Here is a 5880-nt window from a genome sequence, read left to right on the forward strand (position 1 = left end):
TGAAAAGGCCTGAAAAATACGAGGAGCCTGAAAAGGTGTGAAAAATACTAGGAGCCTGAAATGGCCTGAAAAATACAAGGAGCCTGAAAAGGCCTGAAAAATACGAGGAGCCTGAAAAGGCCTGAAAAATACGAGGAGCCTGAAAAGGTGTGAAAAATACGAGGAGCCTGAAAAGGTGTGAAAATTACGGGGAGCGTGAAAAGGACTGAAAAATATGAGGAGCCTGACAAGGCCTGAAAAATACGAGGACCCTGAAAAGGTGTGAAAAATAAGAGGAGTCTGAAAAGGCCTGAAAAATACGAGGAGCCTGAAAAGGCCTGAAAAATACGAGGAGCCTGAAAAGGTGTGAAAAATACGAGGAGCCTGAAAAGGCCTGAAAATACGAGGAGCCTGAAAGGCCTGAAGAATAGGAGGAGCTTGAAAAGGCCTGAAAAATACGAGGAGCCTGAAAAGGTGTGAAAAATACGAGGAGCCTGAAAAGGTGTGAAAAATACGAGGAGCCTGAAAAGGTGTGAAAAATATGAGGAGCCAGAAAAGGTGTGAAAAATATGAGGAGCCAGAAAAGGTTTTTCAGGCTCCTCGTTTTTTTCACACCTTTTCAGGCTCCTCGTTTTTTTCACACCTTTTCAGGCTCCTCGTATTTTTCACACCTTTTCAGGCTCCTCGTATTTTTCAGGCCTTTTCAGGGTCCTCGTATTTTTCACACCTTTTCAGGCTCCTCGTATTTTTCACACCTTTTCAGGCTCCTCGTATTTTTCACACCTTTTCAGGCTCCTCGTATTTTTCACACTGTTTCAGGCTCCTCGTATTTTTCACCCCTTTTCAGGGTCCTCATATTTTCAGGCCTTTTCAGGCTCCTCGTATTTTTCACACCTTTTCAGGCTCCTCGTATTTTTCAGGCCTTTCCAGGCCCTTGTATTTTTCACACCGTTTCAGGGTTCTCGTATTTTTCAGGCTTTGTCAGGCTCCTCGTATTTTTCACACCTTTTCAGTCTCCTCGTATTTTTCAAGCCTTTTCAGGCTCCTCATATTTTTCAGGCCTTTTCAGGCTCCTCGTATTTTTCACACCTTTTCAGGCTCCTCGTATTTTTCACACCTTTTCAGGCTCCCCGTATTTTTCAGGCCTTTTCAGGCTCCTCGTATTTTTCAGCCCTTTTCAGGCTCCTCGTATTTTTCACACCTTTTCAGGCTCCTCGTATTTTTCACACCTTTTCAAGCTCCTCGTATATTTCAGGCCTTTTCAGGCTCCTCGTATTTTTCACACCTTTTCAGGCTCCTCGTATTTTTCACACCTTTTCAGGCTCCTCGTATTTTTAACAACTTTTCAGGCTCCTCGTGTTTTTCAGGCGTTTTCAGGCTCCTCGTATTTTTCAGGCCTTTACAGGCTCCTCGTATTTTTCACGCCTTTTCAGGCTCCTAGTATTTTTCACGCCTTTTCCGGATCCTCGTATTTTTCACACCTTTTCAGGCTCCTCGTATTTTTCACACCTTTTTAGGCTCCTCGTATTTTTCACACCTTTTCAGGCTTCTCGTATTTTTCAGGCCTTTTCAGGCTCCTCGTATTTTTCACACCTTTCAGGCTCCTCGTATTCTTCAGGCCTTTTCAGGCTCCTGGTATATTTCAGGCCTTTTCAGGCTCCTCGTATTTTTCACGCCTTTTCAGGCTCCTCGTATTTTTAACACCTTTTCAGGCTCCTCGTATTTTTCAGGCTTTGTCAGGCTCCTCGTATTTTTCACACCTTTTCAGGCTCCTCGTATTTTTCACACCTTTTCAGGCTCCTCCACGTGAAAAATACGAGGAGCCTGAAAAGGCCTGAAAAATACGAGGAGCCTGAAAAGGCCTGAAAAATACGAGGAGCCTGAAAAGGCCTGAAAAATACGAGGGGCCTGAAAAGGCGTGAAAAATACGAGGAGCCTGAAAAGTTGTGAAAAATACGAGGAGCCTGAAAAGGCTTGAAAAATACGAGGAGCCTGAAAATGTGTGAAAAATACGAGGAGCCTGAGAAGGTGTGAAAAATATGAGGAGCCTGAAAAGGCCTGATAAATATGAGGAGCCTGAAAAGGCCTGAAAAATACGAGGAGCCTGAATAGGCCTGAAAAATACGAGGAGCCTGAAAAGGCCTGAAAAATACGAGGAGCCTGAAAAGGCCTGAAAAATACGAGGAGCCTGAAAAGGTGTGAAAAATACGAGGAGCCTGAAAAGGTGTGAAAAATACGAGGAGCCTGAAAAAGCCTGAAATATACGAGGAGCCTGAAAAGGTGTTAAAAATACGAGGAGCCTGAAAAGGCCTGAAATTTACGAGGAGCCTGAAAAGGCCTGAAAATTACGAGGAGCCTGAAAATGCCTGAAAAATATGAGGGGCCTGAAGAGGTGTGAAAAATACGAGGAGCCTGAAAAGGTGTGAAAAATACGAGGAGCCTGACAAAGCCTGAAAAATACGAGGACCCTGAAAAGGTGTGAAAAATACGAGGAGCCTGAAACAGTGTGAAAAATACGAGGAGCCTGAAAAGGTGTGAAAAATACGAGGAGCCTGCAAAGGTGTGAAAAATACGAGGAGCCTGAAAAGGTGTGAAAAATACGAGGAGCCTGAATAGGCTTGAAAAATACGAGGAGCCTGAAAAGGCCTGAAAAATACGAGGAGACTGAAAAGGTGTGAAAAATACGAGGAGCCTGAAAAGGCTTGAAAAATATGAGGAGCCTGAAAGGTGTGAAAAATACGAGGAGCCTGAAAGGGCCTGAATAATACGAGGAGCCTGAAAAGGTGTGAAAAATATGAGAAGCCTGAAAAGGCCTGAAATATACGAGGAGCCTGAAAAGGTGTGAAAAATACGAGGAGCCTGAAAAGGTGTGAAAAATACGAGGAGCCTGAAAAGGCCTGAAATATACGAGGAGCTTGAAAAGGTGTGAAAAATACGAGGAGCCTGAAAAGGTTTGAAAAACACGAGGAGCCTGAAAAGGCCTGAAAAATATGAGGAGCCTGAAAAGTTGTTAAAAATACGAGGAGTCTGAAAAGGCCTGAAAAATATGAGGACCCTGAAAAGGTGTGAAAAATACGAGGAGCCTGAAACGGTGTGTAAAATACGAGGAGCCTGAAAAGGTGTGAAAAATACGAGGAGCCTGCAAAGGTGGGAAAAATACGGGAGCCTGAAAAGGTGTGAAAAATACGAAGCCTGAAAAGGCCTGAAATATGAGTGAGCCTGAAAAACGCTAAAAAATCGAGAGCCAGAAAAGGTGGTGAAAAATACGAGGAAAGCCTGAAAAGGCTTGTGAAAAAATATGAGGAGCCTGAAAAAAGGTGTGAAAATACGAGAGCCTGAAAAGGCTGAAAATACGAAGAGCCTGAAAAGTTGTGAAAAATACGAGGAGCCTGAAAAGGCCTGAAAAATACGAGGAGCCTGAAAAGGTGTGAAAAATACGAGGAGCATGAAAAGGCCTGAAATATACGAAGAGCCTGAAAAGCTGTGAAAAATACGAGGAGCCTGAAAAGGCGTGAAAAATACGAGGAGCCTGAAAAGGCCTGAAATATACGAGGAGCTTGAAAAGGCCTGAAAAATACGAGGAGCCTGAAAAGGTGTGAAAATTACGAGGAGCCTGAAAAGGTGTGAAAAATACGAGGAGCCTGAAACCTTTTCAGGCTCCTCGTATTTTTCAGGCTTTTTCAGGCTCCTCATTTTTTTCACACCTTTTCAGGCTCCTCGTATTTTTCACACTGTTTCAGGCTCCTCGTATTTTTCACACCTTTTCAGGGTCCTCGTATTTTTCAGGCTTTGTCAGGCTCCTCGTATTTTTCACACCTTTTCAGGCTCCTCGTATTTTTCACACCTTTTCAGGCTCCTCGTATTTTTCACACCTTTTCAGTCTCCTCGTATTTTTCACTCCGTTTCAGGCCCTCGTATTTTTCAGGCCTTTTCAGGCTCCTCGTATTTTTCAGGCCTTTTCAGGTTCCTCGTTTTGTTCAGAAGCCTTTATCAGGCTCCTCGTTTTTTCACACCTTTTCAGGGTGCTCGTAATTTTTTCAAACACACTTTTCCAAGGCTCCACGATTTTTCACACCTTTTCAGGCTCCTCGTATTTTTCAACACTTTTCAGGCTCCTCGTATTTTCAGGCCTTTTCAGGCTCCTCGTAATTTATTCTCAAGCCGTTTTCAGGATTCTCGTAATTTATCAGGGCCTCTTCAGGCTGCTCGTATTTTTCACCACTTTTCAGGCTCCTCGTATTTTTCACACCTTTTCAGGCTCCTGGTATTTTTCACACCTTTTCAGGCTCCTCGTTCTTTTCACACCTTTACAGGCTCCTCGTATTTTTCACACCTTTTCAGGCTCCTCGTATTTTTCACACCTTTTCAAGCTCCTTGAACTTTTCACACCTTTTCAGCCTCCTCGTATTTTTCACACCTTTTCAGGCTCCTCGTATTTTTCAGGCCTTTTCAGGCTCCTCGTATCTTTCGCATCTTTTCACGCCCCTTATATTTTTCAGGCCTTTTCAGGCTCCTCGTATTTTTCACACCTTTTCAGGCTCCTCGTATTTTTCAGGCCTTTTCAGGCTCCTCGTATGTTTCACACCTTTTCAGGCTCCTCGTATTTTTCACACCTTTTCAGGCTCCTCGTATTTTTCACACCTTTTCAGGCTCCTCGTATTTTTCAGACCTTTTCAGGCTCATCGTATTTTTCACACCTTTTCAGGCTCCTCGCATTTTTCACACCTTTTCAGGCTCCTTGGATTACTCACACCTTTTCAGGCTACTCGTATTTTTCAGGAATTTTCAGGCTCCTCATATTTATCACACCTCTTCAGGCGCCTCGTATTTTTCAGGCCTTTTCATGCTCCTCATATTTTTCACAACTTTTCAGGCTCCTCGTATTTTTCACACCTTTCAGGCTCCTGGTATTTTTCAGGCCTTTTCAGGCTCCTCGTATTTTTCACATCTTTTCACGCCCCTTATATTTTTCAGGCCTTTTCAGGCTCCTCGTATTTTTCACACCTTTTCAGGCTCCTCGTATTTTTCAGGCCTTTTCAGGCTCCTCGTATCTTTCACATCTTTTCACGCCCCTTATATTTTTCAGGCCTTTTCAGGCTCCTCGTATTTTTCACACCTTTTCAGGCTCCTCATAGTTTTCAGGCCTTTTCAGGCTCCTCGTATTTTTCACACCTTTTCAGGCTTCCCGTATTTTAAAGGCCTTTTCAAGCTCCTCGTATTTTACACACCTTTCCAGGCTCCTCGTATTTTTCACGCATTTTCGGGCTCCTTGTATTTTTCACGCCTTCTCAGGCTCCTCGAATTTTACACACCTTTTCAGGCTCCTCGTATTTTTCAGGCCTTTTCAGGCTCCTCGTAGTTTTCACGCCTTTTCAGGCTCCTCGTATTTTTCACACCTTTTCAGGCTCCTCGAATTTTTCACACGTTTTCAGGCTCCTCGTATTTTTCACACCTTTTCAGGCTCCTCGTATATTTCACACCTTTTCAGGCTCCTCGTATTTTTCACACCTTTTCAGGCTCCTCGTATTTTTCACGCCTTTTCAGGCTCCTCATATTTTTCACACCTTTTCAGGCTCCTCGGATTTTTCACACCTTTTCAGGCTCCTTGTATTTAACAGGCCTTTTCAGGCTCCTCCGATTTTTCACACCTTTTCAGGCTCCTCGTATTTTTCAGGCCTTTTCAGGCTCCTCGTATTTTTCACACCTTTTCAGGCTCCTCTTATTCTTCAGGCCTTTTCTGGCTCCGCGTATTTTTCACACCTTTTCAGTCTCCTCGTATTTTTCAGGCCTTTTCAGGCTCCTCGTATTTTTCACACCTTTTCAGGCTCCTCGTGTTTTTCACACCTTTTCAGGCTCCTCGTACTTTTCACACCTTTTCATGCTCCTCGTATTTCTCACACC

This window comes from Cervus canadensis, chromosome 14, assembly GCF_019320065.1.
Source record: "Cervus canadensis isolate Bull #8, Minnesota chromosome 14, ASM1932006v1, whole genome shotgun sequence".
NCBI classification, from domain to species: domain Eukaryota; kingdom Metazoa; phylum Chordata; class Mammalia; order Artiodactyla; family Cervidae; genus Cervus; species Cervus canadensis.